General features: G+C 29.4%; 1 long non-coding RNA gene across 1 annotated transcript; it reads left to right on the forward strand.

The window, feature by feature from the left end:
- Nucleotides 1-18,298: 18,298 nt before the first annotated feature.
- On the forward strand, nucleotides 18,299-20,188 carry LOC129916741 (uncharacterized). The gene is made up of 2 exons (XR_008772534.1): nucleotides 18,299-18,645; nucleotides 19,420-20,188. It is a non-coding gene; the product is annotated as an uncharacterized LOC129916741 (long non-coding RNA).
- Nucleotides 20,189-21,077: the final 889 nt, after the last annotated feature.

Here is a 21,077-nt window from a genome sequence, read left to right on the forward strand (position 1 = left end):
AGGCCTAAGGCAAAATAATATAAAAAAATTATCGATATGATTTAATAAGTATTTTTTTAAATTAAGTTTAAAAATTAAATTTTTTTTTTTTGGCCATTTATCAAAGAAATTTTAATAACTCATATATAATTTTATAAATTTATTTTTTTTTTGTTATACGTTTTACAACAACACTCAAATAAACAAAATAACATTAACAAAATTTTTCAAACAATTACCAAACGTGAAATATACACTCTCAAAGATTCTCATAAATTCCTCAAAATATTTTCGATTTCCGAGGTACTCATGTTTCGGAGCTTATTTTGAATATATAACCTGGGTTATTTTCTAAGATAAATATGTTTTCATATGAGTTGACACTTCTAAATTATATTTTGATAGCAAAAATATTAATTTTTAACAAAAAAAAAATTGATTTATCATAAGGGGACGACACACTGTGCGTCGGTCGTTGTCAGATTGTCCAGAAAATTGTGGTCACTTCGTCATTTTCTAATGCGGATCCTTTATACTTTTTTGGCTCAATACACAAAGCGACAAGTACTTAATGTTTTATTAGCGAGCAGACAAATGAGATTTTTTTTTTTTTTTTGAAATTCAAGTTTTCTTTCTGGCATAATCCCAAAGTACCAACTTTAATATTTATCATTACAAGCTTACAACTGCACTTCCCAAGCGACCAACGAAACGAAATAGCGGCGGTTTGATGACGACCGACGAAACAGACGGGATGAACGAAACACAATGTTTTAAGTTGGTGCAAAATCTTGAAATCTCTCTCTCTCGAGGGCTAACACAGAGAGGAAGCAAAAGGACGAAATATGTATACATGAAATGAAAACAAGGACATATATCTGCTCTCAATCCATGCCAACTACTTGGCAAATGAAATATACAGAGCCTCGTGTACCACTAGAATATCCATTAGGGTGGACCAAAAAAAAATCATTTTTTCATTATTTTAATTTGCTCTACCGATAACTTGTTTTCTCGACACAAAATAATGCTACCCTAATTTTTTCAGAATTTTTCGATGATGTTTAGGGGTTGCGCGCACCACTTTATTTAAAAAAAAATAAGATCTTTTAGTTTTAAATTTTTTTAAAGCTTAGGTAAATAATTTTTTAATCGAAAAGCTGTTTGAGTAAAGAGTATTGAGTTTCAATAGGTCTACTTGCTTGAATTTTTCTTTTTTCAAAAAAAAAATATTTTTGACTAATTCCCAGGGGTTAGAAGTCGAAATTACTGATAAATAATGGCAAAAAAGACTTAAAACTATGTTTTACTGTTTTTTTATAACAGTTAAAATTATTTGTATCGTATTCCTCATCAAATTTACTATAAAAACCGTGCTCTTATATTGCTCAATTCTTCTTAAATTGATAAAAGAAAAACAAAAATTTTAAAAAAGAGCGTACCAAAACAAGTGAAGAAAAAATGGGGGAGGGTACTATATCTTGGGTGGCGAGATTTGATAACGGTAGTTTGTAGAGGAGTTAAATACGATCATTTTTTACTATATGGGAGCGGTGGTCTATCTGGCTCCGTTTAGGCGGGCAATTTTCTAAAAAAATGACTTTAAATAACAAAAAAAAATATTAAAAAACAATGGCAACACTTTCAATTATGAATGATACCTTTTTCAAAAGCTAGAACTGTACACTTTATTCTTATTTAAAAGTTAAGTTATTTCAATCAATTGTGTTTGAAATAATCGATTTAAAAGTAAAAAAATTGGGGAAAAAAGTTTACAAAAACCACATTAAATACTATTTTTGTCAAGATTGTGGATTACTATACAAAAAATGGCTGATAAAATAAAGTGTCACAATTGATTCCTTATCAAATACTGAAGTCCATAAATAATTTTTTTGGTCCACCCTAATATCCATACATAGAGCTAGCCAGAGAGTATCATATACGCCACACTCTATCCTCTCGTCCTGCTGGGTGCTATTAAAGGATATGTTCTTGGCTATGGCATATATTTTGTATTGTATGCTGGTCCATTGGGTGTCTTCTCAAAAAAAAAAAAAAACTATATTATGGCGACAAAACGACAATTGACTACAGTGGGATAATATTGATAAAATGATGGAACTTATTTCCCACAATTAATGCATATAGCTAGCTACTCCTTAAAAACATACTTGACATATTTTTGGAACCGGATGTTACTTCTTTCTTATCGAAGAATCTGATTGGTAATGATTTTATGTATTTAATCAGATTTTTTGAATGTGCGCAAGTAGTATGTTCCCTGAAATCTTCTAAACTACTTATCATAATTTGACAAAATAGGATATCGTAAGAAGCGTCTTGATGGTCCGCTGATTATAGGCTATTTATCATGATGTAATATGACGCCCCCTAGAAGGAAAAATTTAATAACAACTTTGGCTATACTTTTTGAACTTATTTTTTATTTAAATTATTTGTGTTGTTATAAAAAGTGTAAAATTGGCGCTGTATAAGAAGTCTTTAAGCAGCCTATAACCTGCTCGCTAAAAAGACACTTCCAATGATACCTTATTTGTCAAGTTAAGATAAGTAGTAAAGAAGTTATGAGGGAACAAAATTACAAATAAACATAAAAATCGAAGGAAATTAAATGAGACTGACCCTTTAAATAGACTGATTTTGGGAAACTTAATTAAATTTATCTGCAAGTTGTTTTATAAGATGATCTGGTGATCAAAACGCCGACTTGGAAGCAAAAAACATATCACAGACATTGGTTCAGTAAAAAATTGGGTAGGGTGGGTCAACAAAATCGAAATTCGTTTTTTTGATTTGGTACTCCACAAAATCCATTGCTAGACACCTCTACAATATACACCAAAAATGATGACTTTATATTAATAGGAAGTTCCTCCGCTTTGCAATTTTCCATTTTTACATCAAGCTTCTACTAAAAAAAAAAACAAATAATTTTTTTATTAATTGACTTTTTAGCAAATTTTTTTTACATATTCTTGTATAATTGAACGCTCTACAAAAAAGGCTTTATACACTTTTTTGAATTATCCTAACCGTTTAGTAGAATTTGATGTCCAAAAATCGAAAAAAATCTTTAAAAATTCGTTTTTTGTTCTTAATTTTGTAACAAATTGAAAAATTATAATAATAAATCAAACGCGCATGATATATTCTTATAGGAAACAGATTGTTCCACAAAAACGGTCTTATTAAATTTTTTCATTAATCTAACCATTCTAAAGATATTCGAGGTCAAAGTTAAAAACAATTTTCACTTTTAAAAATTTTCCAATTCACTGAAACTTCATTATTTTAATTAATTTGAATTAAAAAGATGTATTCTTGTAGGGGCTTAGACGTTCTACAAAAAATTCCTTGGCATCAAATTGATTGCTTTAACGGTTTAGAAGATATTCGTATCCAAATCGCAATGCATACGGGTCATAAGAAAACTATTGAAATCAGTTGTGGGCATTGGTTTTTTTGACCCACCCTAATGGAAAGTTCTTAAAAAGTATGGTTGAGAGCTACTAAAAACGGGTAATATTATTTATCGATATTTTTAGTTTTCAAAAACAAAGTTTCAAAAATTTAAATTGTTAATAAAAATAGATATAAAATAGATACTGTGGGTTAGTGGGTGGCAACCCTATCATGTTTTGGTTTTCTTGACTATATGTTGTTCAGAGTAGTAATAAAATAATATCAAAAAATTTTGCATTATCTAAAAACAAAATTGCATTAAAAAAATTTTTCATTGCAAATAAAATAAATTGCACGACTGGGGTCGCACGTACTTGCTCTTATGCTTAAAGTAACTATAATGTTAAAGCTTTTTATTCAAGAAATTTAAAATTCGATATTTTGAAGAAATTTCATAAGTAGTATAAAAAAATTAAATCTGTTTTTATAATTAATAAAACTCCGTTTTAAAATATCTTAAAAAAAAAAAACAAATATGCCATTTTATTTCTCGTATAAAAAGGTATTTTTAGAAAAAAAATTTTGAAAATTGTACGAGCCGTTTTTTAAAAAAATAATTTTTTATATATAAAATTTTTTTAACATTTTTCAAAAAAAAAGTTGGTATGCCATTTTGAAGAAATAATTAATTTACACATAAAAACTAAATTTCAAAATTTTTCATTGATCCGTTTTCAAAAAATTGATTTTTCAAAAAAAAATTTTGAAATATTTTTTAAAAAACCAAAAATGCGTTTTTTGAAAATTTTCTAAAATTTTAATATTATCTTTACTTACACACTTTTGTATAAAAATTTTCATTTAAATCGGGTTAATTTTGTACGAGATATTCAGAAACGAAAAAAACCGTTCTATGACAGGTACCGTTAATAACGGTACAAAAAATATTTTTTTTATTCAGAAAGTTGGCCCTTATGTGTAGTATTACACACAAAAATTTTAATCAAAATCGTTAGAGCCGTTTTTGAAAAAAATTAACTTTTCTATTTCCGTTATATGGCAGGTACCGTTAGTTTTGGTCATAAAAAAAAAATTTCAATTTCCCCTCTAGGGAATCACCAAAAACTGCTAACTACCAAGTTTGAAGAAAATCACTTCACTCGTTTAGGCTGCTGCTCCAGATAGAGACAGACGGACAGACAGACAGACAGACAGACAGACAGACAGACAGACAGACAGACAGACAGACAGACAGACAGACAGACAGACAGACAGACAGACAGACAGACAGACAGACAGACAGACAGACAGACAGACAGACAGACAGACAGACAGACAGACAGACAGACAGACAGACAGACAGACAGACAGACAGACAGACAGACAGACAGACAGACAGACAGACAGACAGACAGACAGACAGACAGACAGACAGACAGACAGACAGACAGACAGACAGACAGACAGACAGACAGACAGACAGACAGACAGACAGACAGACAGACAGACAGACAGACAGACAGACAGACAGACAGACAGACAGACAGACAGACAGACAGACAGACAGACAGACAGACAGACAGACAGACAGACAGACAGACAGACAGACAGACAGACAGACAGACAGACAGACAGACAGACAGACAGACAGACAGACAGACAAACAGACAGACAGAAAGACAGACAGACAGACAGACAGAATTGCCGGACCCACTTTTTTGGCATTCTCCATCATCGTAATGTCATGTAAAATTGTTATCTCGAGTTCGATTTTTTTTACGAATCCTAAACTTGCCCTATAGTACCTATATCGCAAGTAAAAATTTCTATATTTAAAAAAAAAAAACAATGCAAAATGTGTTCAATAGCCTAGATATTTTTATTTTCAATATTTTTCGAATTTGTTAAAATTTTGACTTTTTCACTATACATTAGCTGTTTCAAATATAATATTGAACCTTATGTAAAGGCAAACTGTCAAAATTGTTAAAAATTCGACGAAAACAAACAAATTTTGCATTATTTTTTTTCTCAATGCAGATTTTTTTTTATTTATACAACAAATTTTTTTTAATGCAAAATATTTTTAATTTGTAATAAAAATTTTATTTGCAAATGCAAATATATTTCAGTTGCAATAACATTTTTTATTCAAAATTTTTGTATTCATAATTTATTTACAAATTTTTTTTTTTTTTAATGCAAAATGTTTTTATAAACTTGTAATCAAAAATTCTTTTCATTGCAAATATTTTTCGTTTGCTAAAATGTTTTTTTTAATGCAAATTTTTTTCAGTTGCAATAAATATTTTAAAATGTGAAAAATATGGGTATTTTCTGACATTCTTTTTTTTTACATTTTTGAGAATTTTCAAATTGACAATCTGAAAATTTTAGCATATTGATTGGGCCATAACTTAAAAGTACTACACCAAAAATCAGAATCGACTAGATGACTAGGCTAAAAGAGTAGAGAAAACCGCGTCAATGCCAATAATTGTTACCAACGAATTCAAGTTGAAAATTCTGGTATGCTCCAGGGTTCTGTTTTCTGTCCAATACTATTTTTTTCAGTTTTAGTTTTCAGTTGAACTTTGGAGTTTTACATTTGAAAATTTTTATTTTCGAGGTTTTGAGACTTTTTGATGATTTTTTTTAAAAAAAGATTTTTGGGATTTTGATAGATGAAATTTTATCTAGCCTAAATTTTGAATTTTAGTAATATTTTGTGATCATAAATTCTTGTTTTGAGTTATCTAAATGGTCTTATGAAACTTACTTAATTTAAGACGAATCGAACTGTCCCACTGTCTCACTATACTATATTACAAGAAATCGCCGTTGTCGCCAAAACTTAGTCTATGGAATGGGCTTCTTCATGTCGTCAATGAACGAATTGAACAAATTTTCGTGGCTCCCCTATGTCTATCTCCAGACAGCCATAACCTATCCTATCATATAAAAAATATCTTGTATCCATTTTTTTTTTTTTTTGTAAAGATACTTTCAAAATTATTGCGGATGGTTTATCTTGTGTCAGCTAAATTTCACTTGAAGAAAACGCCTTGAGATTTACAATTAGAAAATTGAATAACCTATTGGATTTTGGGTCGATTTCTTGAGCTTCATAAAATAAAAAAAAAAAAAAAATTATTATTAAAATGCATTTCGGTTCTTACCAAACCAAAGAGAGAAGAGAATTTGTGTCTTTTGTTTGTAATTTTAGTTCAACAATCAATAAAATAGATATGTACATCTTTATCAAGATATATGAGGACTAAATTAAATAGAAATATATTTATACAAGTTCAAAATGCAATCATGTCGTTTTTAGAGTTGAAAGAAGCAATACAAGATGTTTAGATGAAAATGAAGATGATGAAGAAGGATTGTTTTGTGTTTGTTCATCTCAGCAGGATTGCAATTATTTGGTATATAGAAAATCAATATTGAAAGCACAAAAGAGACAATTATTTGTCTGGGGTTGTTAAAATTGAAGGGAAAATGTCACAAACATTCTTGTACAAAATTTTGTGTTGGTAGATACATTTCGTATTTACTTTTATGAAATAAAAAAAAAAAAATAAAATAAAATAATAAAATAAACTCTGTGTAATGTGAACTGCAGCGTAGTTCATTGTACAAATTTGCCCTCGAGCAACCAATTTGAGAAGCAAGAGAGAGAAAAAAAATGTATCTTATGAAACTTAAATACATACCATCAAAGGACAATAGCATAAAGAGTATGGATATGAAATATAAGTTCAAGTATTTATGCTGTATATCACAGGTGTGTTTCTGAGATATTAAATATTTTAATAGGTCATAGGTAGGTACGCTCTTTACATAAAAATATTAAAAAATATTAAAAAATACGTGAATTTTTTTTTTCTTAAAAACCGTGAAATTGTTTTCAAAATAAAATTTATTTTTTGCTCCTGAAAACAAAATGAGAAATCAACATCTAATTTGATACGAAATTTTCCAGTAAGATAACTCATACGTTAAGAGCTATTTCTTGATGCTTCAAAAGGATTTTGTTATTTTGTATTTGAAAAAAAAAAAAATAATCACTGAAATAACATTTTCGAAAAATCAAAATATAAAAACGGATTGTGAAGAGTACCTACAATAAAAAATTTAAAATTGTATAATTATGGATTGTTAAATCGACTTTTATCAACGAACGACTTCTGGGTCACTATGGCGTATGCGTAACATTTATTTTACTTGGTATTAGTTTTGAGAAAATAAAATAAAACAATTTGACGATTCAACCTAAATTAACTAAAGTTTTGTATATATTAAAATTTTGACCACTAAGAAAATTATTCTTATGTTGTTGTAATGAAATTATTATCTATTCATCGACCCAAAAAACAAATTTCAAGAAAATTTATAAATCAAAATTAGATTTTTTTTTTATTTCACATCCTTAAATAGGTGTGATGGGGAAATCAAGAAAACCTTTACAATCGGTTTAATTTTTTTTTTTTTTTTTTTTTGATTCTTGAAAAAAGTGCACTTTAAAAAATTTCCTCTTCAGGTATCAGGTGGGATATCAAATAAAAGGTCTTTTTCAGCTCCATCCATAACTGTAAGCCAAAATTTGATTTAATTTTTTTTTTAATTTTCTAAATAAGGATCTTCTTTGGCTCATTACGCATAATTTTTTAATTAAAAATTATAAAATCTCCTTTGAGAATTCTTTACTTTTTTGTATCAAATCAAGTTTCTAAATAATGAGTAAATATTCAAGTTTTAGTTTTAGATATGATCTATCTACACTGAGGGAAAAAAAATAATTGAACTACTTTGATTTATGTGACTTTAAAAAAAGAAACCATCAAAAATTAACCTTTTTTCCACGTTGATTTTAAAATGTTCATCTTCAACGCAAAATCATTCCGAATAATAGTTAATGTGATTTTCATTGACTTCACGTTGTTTTATATTGGCTTTTCCCTCAGTGTATGAGTGAAAAAAGTATATGTTTTCGAAAATCATTGTGAGCTGCATTCGGAACCATCCATAGAATGCTTTTTATTTTTAAATATTTATTGACTTTCTACCAAACGATAATTATAACGAGTTTTCTTTACAAAATTTTAATAAAAAATCAAAACTTTCCATAAAATAACTTTTTGGATCAATTTTTCTTTTTTTTTTTTTGAGAAATGATCTAATTTTTGTTTTAAATTATTTTAAAATTTGATGAGAATTAAATTAATAGGTATGTATTTTTATTTAATAGAAAGTTAAAAAAAATTAGAACAGAATTACCAACATTTCAAATACTTATTTTTGTTCGATAAAAAAAAAAAAAAACGGCCATTGTCAGAAAAATAAAAAAAAAGAGCGATTGGAAAGATGATGATTTACATAATAGAATTTTTCAAAGCAGTCATCTTTTAAAATTGAAAAAAAAAAAAAATGTTTGTTAAAAAAACGTTTTTTTTTTTTGCAATACCTACCTAATTTTTTTTTAATAAAATTGAAAACATCAATTTTTCGGTGGCACCAATTGTTTAAAACCTTTTTAATCGGAAACTGTGGCTGGGAAAAAAATTAATGGTTGGTCAAAATTGGTCCATTAAAAAATGGTAACCTTTTAGAAAAAAAATTGAAAAATTTGACAGTTTTTACTATTTTGTGTGTCTGTTTTGACTGCATGGAAACTTTTTTTTTTTTTAAATTAAAAAAAAAAAAACATTACTCTGATAGGGGATTTAATTTCCTACAAAAAGTTTTAAATGCAAAAAATGTTCCACCCTCTCATTTAATAGCACTTCTTTTATAATCCATTGAACGATTCCTGCATTAAAAACCCGTGAATGTCTTAGTTCCTTTCTGTAAGACATAATCAATAGCTTATAACAAAACTTTAGAAAAATAATATTTACAAGCAAATGGCATAATTTTAAATGAACGTTGCGTTCGCTACTAAAAAGTGTATTATTTTTATATAATTTAAAAAAATTGATAATCTAAAGCTTCACTATCAATACCTCTTCTTTGTCATGAAATCATAAAATTAGTAGGTATTCCAAATCTATCAAAATTGATGAACTACGATGTATTATTGTGTTCAACAATGATTTTTTTTTTTTTTTTTATGTTTTTTTTAAATCAAAATTGATTCCATCAATTCTTTGTGTGCCAAAATAATATTCAAAATCGCATTCGACTCTAATTAGAATACTTTTTGAAAATCATGCAACGAAAAAATTATTTTTACCTACATTCAATGATTCAATGTGAAAAAATAAAAAAAAATAGAAGTATACACTACACATTGAAATACAGAAAAAACTAATATTTTTTTTATACAGGGTGTTCCAAGTGTATTTATATTTTTTTTTTTTTACAAAATTTATTAATATTAATATAAATATTAAGTAATAATCGAAATTACTGGGAAAAACAACATAAAAGATATATGTAAACTACCATTTACGTGAACTAAACTTGATGTGGGTCACTGTGGCGTATGCGTAACATTTTTTACTCGGTATTATTTTTTGACAAAATAAAACATTTTAAAGTGACTGGTTTTGATTTGGAATATGAACTGAAAATACTTTAATCTCTATAAGTAATTCACCTTCCTGTATTAGTTAGTAAAACAAATTTTATCAAGCTGGCGACTGAACATACTTTGCATCAGCTGATCAGTGGTTATAATACAATACACCCTGTAGTGATAGTTTTTCTGCTAAACACCTACTCTCTCTCTCTCTCTCTCTCCATCCGTGTATACCATAGCCATTCACTTTTCCTGATTTACCGAAAAGGATTTATAAAAATTAAATGTCTTCATCTAGTGCTTTCCGTTATTCGCTTTTCTCATTTTTCTGTATTATTATATAAATTTTTTTTATTCTTTCCTTTCTGCCTTCAATTGTTATTATGTATTTTTTTTTTTCTTTCTTTATTTTTGTACAGAATATTCCTTTTGTTGCCGTCGCAGTCGCTGTTTAGTACGTTCCCATTTTTATTCCCTATACCGTTTGGTTGGTTATAGTATAGTGGCAGTATATAGTATCTACCTACCTTACCTAGGCGAGATAAAAGAAAACTGTATACATTTTTTTATTTTGCAAAATCATTTTCAATCTCATCCTGTGAGCTGTCAGTGTAGAAAACGTAGCAAACTACGATGGTAACGACGAAGATATGGCGTGGAAAAATAAAAAAAAAAAAATATCCCAATACAAGAGATGGCTAGGACAGAATAGCGAGATCCTCACAAAAATCATCTCATACCTATTCTCGATGTACAAATCTACTCAACAACAAAATATTTTCCCTATTTTTCATTCATTTGAATGGAGAGCAATGAGTAAAAATTTATCTTTATCTCTCTTTTTGTATACTTTTCCTCACTTTTTTTTCCTCTAAGTAAAGGTACCTTACCTAACTCTTCGTCGTGTCGTTTAGAAAATATACACACAGCTCGAAATTCGGTTTAATACATCATTAATTTAAGCCGACAGAGCGATGCCAAACAGTGTAGCTACTCTATACTCTTATCTTCAATCGGAAAAAAAAAGGAATCCCCGACGAAGTCAGAGGAGGATTTGGCAGGATATAGCTTAGCTGACGACCATAGTACAAAAACTGAGATTGATTCAAAACATTGACGGCGTGTTATATCTCCTCGTCGTCGTCGTTGTTCTTCTTATCATGATGCAATTTCTGTTTTCTTCTTCTGTGCTTCCGCATTTGAGAAGATCCAATTCAGCATGAAAAACCATTTTGAACTAGCGCACATCCCATTCATCTACTATACATTTCCCACAATCACTCTCAAATCTCGACTCGCTTGGACCATCTATAAAAGCTGCAGCTATACCTCAATACCAATCTGAAATTGTAACGAAACGATTTCTCGAAGAGCCAAGCTATGAGGTAGCAATTTGCTTTTGATTATTTGAAACAAATTACATTGATTATTGCATACATTCGGGGGCAAGCAAAAAGGATTGCTATAATATTCCATTCGAAGATATAGGATCCTATACCTGCTTTGATGGATACCTTTATGGAGATATATGGTGAGTTGCATACAACTCATATCTTTTTGTAATATAGAAACAAAGAGAGAGAGAGAGAGAGAGAGAAAGATATATAATATCCTCGAGGAAAACACTCTGGAGTTGTGAGCAATTTAAACAAAATTTGTTAGTAAATCATAAATTTTCAGATGTAAATAAATGAGAGGAAGAGAGAGAGAGAGTTATTTATAATCTTTGCATTTATAACACGTATATTTTGTCAAAGGACATATTATTATTACCCAGACGAAAGTTTAATTTTAAATCTAAAATTGATATATTTACATATAAGAATAAGAAATGTATAAATTTGATATTTAAGTTCTTCAATATTCAAATTCAATGAGGATTAGGTAGTTGTTTAGGTCAAACATTTGAATTGATGAAATTTTAATGAAATTGAATATAGAAAATACAACAGACAGATAATTGTGTTCGACAAGTTGTTGTTGTTGTGAATATTCTAGGTTTCTTTTTAGAGAATTTTTTGATTTTCAATTTTTAGAGCCAGGAAATTATGCCAAAGTTAGCATTTTCTTTTTCAGAAGTTAATTCATAACTTCTTAATTACTTGTCATATTTTGACAAATGAGGTATTGTTAATAACGTTATTACTATCTGTTTTTTTTTTATAGAAAAAAGACAATGTCTATTAAATTAAATGACAATTAATGAGTTTTTGAGGCTTTTCCAAAAGAGAAAAATGGCCCAGATATAAACGCTAGCTTTAGTCGGAAAAAAAAATTGAAAAGAAAAATACCATTATTAAGAACTTCTTGTTAATATGGAGCTTTTGGTAACTCTAAAAAAAAAGGAATGACAAATATCTTCATAAAAGGAGGTTGTCTGTAAAGCCGGTTAACGGACGATTATTTTAAGTGATTTTTAAGTGATCGTCAGAAAACAGATTGTGTGCTTTTGTTTAAAATAAGTCAATTAAAGAGTTTACTTTTTTCAAACAATCATAATTTACAAGAAAAAGCTAAAAAAATAGCTTTTTTATTTTCTCATTATATTAATTTTTTTATTTTAAAAGCTTACAAAAAAAATATGCAATTTAAAAGCCAAGTATTTCTTCTTTTATTTTTAAATTTGTATAATGCGCAAAGAGTATAAAAATAATTTATTAAAAACAATCATTTTCATCAAAAAAAGCAAAGAAAACATGCATTTTTACCTTCTCACGTCATTAATTCCATTTTTTTCCTTAACAACCTATATTTTATACCATCTGAAAGCTTATTGTCTTAACTCAAAATATATATATCGATCAGGTCTATGAGACATCTACAAAAAGAGCTAGAATTTTTTGAACTCGATCAAATTTCATTAAAAAAAGCAAAAAAAAAAAACATTTATTTTTATGTTCTCAGGCTATGAAATCAACTTTTTTGTTTGACAACCTATAAAAAATATAAACCATGTGAAAGCTTATTATTTCACCTTTCATATGACGTATCAATCTCATTTCATAGATACCTACAAGAGAAGTTAGAAATTTTTAAAGTCAACCATCTCGAATTTCCAGACTGAGATTACGGTACTTCCCACACTGGTGGCTGTTCGGGGGGCAACAGATCTCCACTGGTGTTTTGAGGTTTTTCGCAAGTTTCTTGATATACCAAATGAAAGGTACTTGTATCAGGATGCTCATAAAAGTTTAATAAAATTTCTATCTGCTCTTGGTCAAAAGTTATAACCTGTTGAATTCTAAAATTTTACTTTACCGTTATCTAAAAATTGTGTCTACGAAAATGATTGAAACTTTGCATACGTTTAGTCGTGGTCATGGTCTATCTATTACTCCATATACTTTATTCCTGTATCTATTAAAGAAAAAAAGATAAAAATAAAAAACGATGAAAATCGGTTAAAAACGGTCAAAAACGTGTTTTTTAAAAACTTGTTTCTTGAACGCTCAAAAAAAAAAAAAACTAAAAATCAAAAACTACCCAAAAATACCCCTAAAAACAAGGTGTATTAGAATCCTAATTTTTTTCCCCTCATCTTTCACCTGGCATATCTTTAGAATTGTCAAAAAAAATTTCCTTTACCCAAAATCATCATTTTGTCATAGCCCCATCACGTGTACAACATTCAAACAAAACGTTATAGCTTAGTTTCAAAATTTTTTAGAATTTTTTATTAAATGCAGTTATTCTTAAATTAGTCTCATCTATCTATAGCAAAAATCAACTCTCTACAACTTCGCGTTTAGATTTTAGCTCAAATTTCATCTTTCCGTTTTGCCCTTGTTTACCCTACTAAATGACTTGCAAATAAGCTATAGAAGATTTTTGTATCTCTAAAAGTTTATTTTTAATTTTTAATTGAATTTTTTTGCCGCACTGCGAAAGTGCGAGAGTGTAACGTTAGAAAATGGCGTCACTTTTTTGTGGTGGCTGCCATGGTTCATCGATTTATAAGGCGTTATCTGTAATACCATATTTCTGTACGTCATTATACTGTAAATACAAAATTCTGTACGTCAAAATACTGTATCAACAAAATACTGACATGCAAAATTCTGTTTTGTAAAATTCTGTACGGCAAAATACTGTATATCAAAATTCTGTAAAAATGCTGTAAAAAAATATCGTTTTGATAATGTAAAAAAGTGCGCGCGCACTTTTTTACATTATCAAAACGATATTTTTTTACAGCATTTTTACAGAATTTTGATTTACAGAATTTTGATGTACTGAATTTTCAAATACAGTATTTTGACCAACCAGAATTTTGCTATACAGAATTTTGACTTTCAGAATTTTGTTCCTACAGCATTTTGCACATACAGAATTTTGACATACAGTATTTTGGCATACAGCATTTTGAATACAGAATTTTGCAACATACAGAATTTCGACCCCAACCCAGAAATTATTTGTTTTTTTTTTTAAATTCACTCAGTTTCTTCATTTTTTTTTTAAATTACCTACTTTCAGTACCTAATATTTTTTATGAAATAAAAATAAACTAGGCTATAATAATAGTAAGCGAAAAAATTAATACTCATTTACGTGTTTTTTTTTTTTAAATAAAATAATATGAAAGTGGAAAAAAAAACAACTTAAAAACGATGAAAATTCGGTTTGATGCAAAATTGCGGAGAAACGGTTGTCCGCAGAAACAAAAAGTTTTGGGAAAATCTAGAACTGTAATCAAGCATAGTTTGACAAAGATAAAGCTAGTTAATTGAAAAGAGATAAAAAATCATAAAAACAAGAAAATTACCTCTAAAGTTTTTCGACTTTAAATGACCTCAGAAATCCATGGTTTTCATTTGGGGACGTTGAATGTTGGACACCCTGTATATTATAGATCTTCACAATCTATCTTTATTGAAATGTGAAAATTTCAATAAATTTTTGTCTACCTCGTACCTTGTTCTTTGTCATTTCTCAAATTCTAAGGTGAGGTTTTTTTCTATTAACACACTTCGAAAGACTACCTTATTGTAGATTTTGTAAGTAAAAGAAAGTCGGATATTCAAAATCTAGATTTAAGCTTAATTTATTGTTTTTCTTTCACAAATTTAAAATGCACCCTCCAATGCTGCATCTAATACGTTGAGTTTCCCATGACCAATTAAACCCTTAAAAAGATTTAAAAATAGCTGCTTACAAAATGTATTTCGCATGATTAATTTACTATTGATTTATGCAATGACAAACAATTTCCACTAACTTTTTCAATACACAAAAAAAAAAAAAATGTTGCGCATACACCCCAGTGACTCTAAAAGTCTAATAACGAAATTGATCGCTGAATAAAGAAATAGATCAGCTAAATTTTAATCACCATTCAATCAATATCAAAACTGTACAGTTGGTTATTTCAATAATTTAATTCATGAGGTCTTAAATAACAAAGTCGAAGTAAAGTATAGCTTGTAACATACATAGTATTTTTAACACTGGCCTGCAATGAAAATCGCATTTGAACCAAATCATACTTTTCTAAAAGATTTTCATGTGCTGATTTTAAATCAGATCAGGGGGAAATTGGAATGCATCATAACGTTTTTAAAATACTTGAATATAAACAGGTTAAAAATGTGGTTTTTTTTTTATAAAATTTTACGTTGAGTTACATCACAAAGTTAGTAAAATTTTGTTTGTAAAAGTACTTATTTAATCTACAAAGGAGTTTGCATATTTTTGACCCACAAGTTTACATTGATTTGTTTGGTATTAAATTAAAGTTGGCGTGGAATTAATTTGTCTGTATTTATGTTCATATATTCCATCAAAACTTCTAAACCAATTGCTGTAATTTGACAAATGGGGTATTGCTGAAAGCGTCTTAATAATTTACTGGATATATAACGAATATGGTGTTATTTAAAGGCAAAAGCTATGAACTGCTGTTCAGAAATTAGGAAATTATAACAAAAAAAAAAAAAATTAAATTAAAAAAGTTCAAAAAAATAATCTAACTTTATGGAAAAAGTCTTCCAAGTCAGCAGCAAATGCCATCAGCTCTAAATAAAACAGACAAACATTTAAATATCCAGAGATGCATTAATTTTTCAACACATATTCATTCAACCACAAAGACAATCCACCAAACTTTCCACTTCATCTCAAAAACAAAAAATAGTTTAAGAAAACTCTTCAGTTTCGCACTAACACTCTGACCAAAAATCTTCATTTCTTCTTTCAACAAGTATAATAATTAATTTGGTCCTCTTTTGCAGTTGTAGTTGTCTGATGGCCATTCAAAAAACTCCATTCCGAAAATTCTTCAGTTCACAAAAACGATTGGTATGCTCTCCAAATTAAAAGGCATCCTTCTTCAATAGTCTTCTCTCAATCTCTCACTCTTCTTATCCCTCTTCATAGTATAAATGCTCTCAGGGGATGAGTCATTTAGCAAATATACTTACCTCCTCTCAAAGTCCGAATACCAAGTCTTGAAGAAAACTCTTTTGCACCTCTTCACCAGAGCTTGGAGTGTTGGAGTATTCGTTCGTTCAGTAGTGTACCATCAATTTTTTTAACCATTTTATTTTTTCTCGTATTTTATTTATTTTAAATTTTCACAATTGCTATTAAATTTCTGTCGGATCTGAGTCGAGTCTCGAAAACGAAGTCGAGTAGTAGCATGAGGCTTATATACATGGTTAACTCGTACAGCTCTTTTGCTCTACTCTTTATTCTTCCTCGTCTCTTGCCGTCCCGTTCCCGTTTTGCCCATCCAACTTATGGCTTTTTGTTTGAGATTTACCACGCAGACGGTAAACGATGTGTGGTGTCCTGGAAGTCCATTATAAGAGTGTAAGCTCGGTTGAATAATTTAATTGTAACATGAGTGTCGGAAAGTTTTCTTATAGCCCGAGCATCCAGAAAGTTTTTCAGGGGGCCTGAGCTACCCTCTCCTCTCTCTCTCTCTCTCTCTCTCTCTTTTGTGTTTGTTTATTTGTGTTGATAGTAAACAAGTTTTCAATTATTTTCCATTTTCCATTTCAATATGATTCAAAGTTTAAATGGAAATAAAATTCAAACTTCATCTGGAAGAGTGTATTTATGTACTTTGCTAACCTCTATGGAGATGGATGGAGCGAGTTTGGGATCTGAGTTTGATGTCTAAAAATCTGTACAACTTGCTTGTTAAGTTGCCTATGGCATGCCGTTAGCCGTATTGTATATACGCATTCAAAGTGTAGGTTTTGGTTTTGTAGAGCAGAAGAATGGATAGGGATAGGGATTTTTTTTTTAGGAGTCAGAGTATAGTTCACAGATCAACTATTCCGCAGCGACGTCAAGCAGAAACATCATCGTCGTCGTCATGAAAAAGCTGTGTGCCATATAAAGTTGCAATGATATGGTCTCTATTTGCCAGTTTGCTATTTATATAGAAAAATGTACCAAACAAGAGGGAGTAGTAGGTAGAAGGTAATAAAAAGTTATTCACCTTTTTTTCGCTACTCTCTATGCTATCGTGACCAGGGGTGTGTCAGCGGAAGTGTTCTATGGTTAGTTTATCCCTAGGAGATGTAACCATTCCCTCTTGGTTTCTTTTTCTTCTTTTAGTTTTTCTTTTTGTTCCTATGCTCTTAGGCCTCTGATGATGTTGAGGTACTGGTCATATAGTTAACTTCGTCAAACAGTGGGGTATAAAAATATACAGACAAGTTGCTGTAAACATTATTGTCCAAGCGATGTATGGCCGCCATCTTTTGTTTTATAATGTAATAGATTTTCTTTAAAAATATCATTTGCGTTAAAAATTTTTAAAATGAATTTTTTTTATTTTTTTTTTGTGAAAGAGGGCCCAAGATTCCCTAACTGTGGTGAGTATTTTTATATTGCATAGTTACATAATTTTTACTGACTTCAACTCAGTAAAAATTTTCTTTTAAAATGGATGTTAACAAACGAAAATGCCCAAAAATCTTTGAAAAATGTTAGGTATGACAAATTACAAACTGTGGTGAATAATTTTATTTTTAGTCCCCAAGTCATGTTAAGCCCAATTTGGTTTAAATTTTCTATAAAAGATATTTCCACAAAACAAAAATGTTCGACAAACTTGGAATATATTTATGAGAAGGGGCTCATATGGAATCGTAAACTGTGGTGAGTATTCTAACATTACATCGCAACTAGGGAATCTTTTTTTCAGTCATTTTCACTCTTAAATGAATCAAGTTTTCTGTAAAAAATTATGCCAACAAACCAAAATGTCAAAAAAATTTAATAAATTCTTATGTGAGGTCGAAAAATTCTAACCGTGTGTTGAGTATTCTTATATTTTGTCTCAAAAGGCTATGATATTTTTGTGTTCCATTACAACTTGGTTAATTTTTTATTAAAACGAAATTCTATACAAACATAGATATCCAAAAATTAGGTAAAATTGTATCAGAAATTTAAGAATCCCAAGTGTGGTGAGTAGAAAGAACTATATATGTTTATTAGCGCATCACTTTATCTTAAATTGGGTAAAAATAACTTAATCAAAATAGATGCATTCGAACGTAATTTTCCATAACTAATATTAAAATACTATGAATGGGGAAAGAAGCAATAGTGGTGAGTATTCTTTTACTTTGTCCCAACTTTTCAAATTTATTTCAACTCAAATTCGGTTCAAAATTTCAATAAATAAGAGTCAACAATTGAGAATGTAAAAAAAAAATCAAGTAAAATTATTGAGAGTTTAAGAAATTCCAACTGTGGTGAGTATTTTTATATTTCATCCAAGATATGGGTACGTTCTTGTGAGTCATTTCAAATTTAACTCGGTTCAAGTTTTCAATAAAAATGTGAGTTAAGAAAAGAAATTATCCAGAATAAATTAAGCAAAATTAATCAGAAATAAAAAATTTAATGTGTGGTGAGAATTTTTATACTTCAGTCCAGAGGGGAATGCCATTTGTGAGTCACTTTAACTACGAATCGTTGTAAATTTACTATTGGAAATGATACATTGAAAAGAAAAAACATGAAACATGAAGATTTCTGATAGCAAAATTCAAATTAAAAAAAAAATTAGAGAGAAAAAAAAAACAGAGTAGGTACATATATGTTTCGATTGCAATAACTCAGCAACCAGATCTCACAGAAACTTTTGGTTTTCATGTTATGATAAAGTTTAAAGAGACCTTTCTTTTGATGTCACACTCGATATATTTGCAGGAAATTTTTTAAAATGCAATTTTTTTTATGGCAAGGGTTTAACCTTGATTTTTTTTCGAAAATCTGAAAAATTGAAATTTTTTTATTGTTGTCTCTAAATGCATGCACTTATTCACTATGAACTCACATCTTTAATTCAAAATTTGTTTCGAGACTTTTTTTTTATTTTTTTTCCACGTCTCTTTCTGTAACTTTTGTTATCGTCTGAATTTTTTTCCGTGTAACTTTCCATTTTTGTGACTCAATTTTTCCACCTTCACTGTCATTCGCGTTGGTCGTCTGTCCAACGCTTTGTCATGATTTCGATAAAGTAGGAAGTAACTGGTGCAAGACATTAGAGCCAACATGGAGGAGAGGAATGAGTGAGGTTATGGCAGGACGTCAAATATTCATCGGCTCTCCAGATTGGCCAAAGTTCCTGTTCTGAATTTCTGAAGTTCATTTAAAATGCATGCTATTATGTGCATAGACATCAGTGTGGCTATATACCTTTCTACACAGTAAACCTTCATACCTTTCTCGGAGTTTCTTGTTTTTCGTTAATGATTTCATATATAGGAAGGGCAAACATAGAGCGAGGGCCACACAAAAGGACGATTATACCATTGCTTTGCGATGCTACAACTAAATCCACTACTTTCACTACACGATGGAGATGATGATGACGTATACAACCTTACTCCTACCTTTATGAAAGTAAGAGCAAAGAGTAGAAGTAGGAGGCAATCATATGAAATATAAATGGCCTGAAAATTAACTCTATGCTTTGGCATCCTAAAGCGAAACCGTCCTTTTCGTTCTTGTTTTCGAGGACGAAAAGGACGATGGTGACGTGTCGGCGATGAAAAGCAGGGGAAAAGGTGGAATTTCATTATTTTTCGATGGAAAAATCTTGCACGAGTTAGTCCATGCTTTCGGTCAAAAATGTATTCCCGCAAAAACAACAACAGCGGAGGAAATAATAAAAAAAAAAAACTCTCAGATTCCACCTGCTGACCAAATTATGGTAGGACCACGACTCGCGAATAATTTTCACCAGGATATGGTTTGTGTCGTAAAAAAAAACAACAACAACAAAACAAATTTAGAAAACAAAATCAACCACCCACTGCAGGACCGCGATCAATCAAATATTTCTAGCCCATGAACCTTGAACAATATTTTTCTGTTGTGTACTTTACAAGTTTTTGGTTGGGCTGTAGCATGCCAGTTGCGGAACGAATAATAAATCAGCAGTTACTTGTTGTGGAAAAGTTCAACGGCAACGGTCGAAGGTATTTATCACATAGAAGTGTAATTAATACTGTCACACTTTGGACCTGTTTTTTTTTTTTTTTTTTTAATTTTTTTGAACTTTTAAGACCTCAAAGAGGCCATAAAGTGTGAAGGTGTAGCTCTTATTCTTTGAAGACCATCAACTTACAAGAAAAAAAAAAAAGAAATGTAATTTTTTAGCACCAATATTCATTATCCTCTTTCAGGAAACTTGCAGGTAAAGAAATTTTATTTTCTTTTTCTTGGTTTTTTTTTTTTTTTTTTTTTTTGATAATCGAAATCTTTAATGAAATTTCTTTATAAAGTTGCCCTTTGCCTATTAGTATATAGAGTTTTTCAGAATAAATACAAAAATACATACAATCCAGATCGACAGAATAAGGATATGATTATGATTTTTTGCTTAATAGGAGCTGGTCAAATGAATAATAAGTTTTCACTTTTATAATGTAAGATGGTAACCCTATTTTAATGAAACAGTTTAAACATGACTAAATTCGTCATATCATAGTATTTTTATCAATTTCTTAAACGCCAAAATAGTGAAAAAAAAATATTTAAATGTGGCAACCCTATTCAAATATAAAAAAACCACTACATAAATTTTTTCAACCAAAAAAGTATGATCAATTATACACTTAAAGTTTAAAATATACATCTATTTAAAAAAAGTCGAACACCTTCTCTAAATACGAAC

This window comes from Episyrphus balteatus, chromosome 3 (assembly GCF_945859705.1).
Source record: "Episyrphus balteatus chromosome 3, idEpiBalt1.1, whole genome shotgun sequence".
Taxonomy (NCBI): domain Eukaryota; kingdom Metazoa; phylum Arthropoda; class Insecta; order Diptera; family Syrphidae; genus Episyrphus; species Episyrphus balteatus.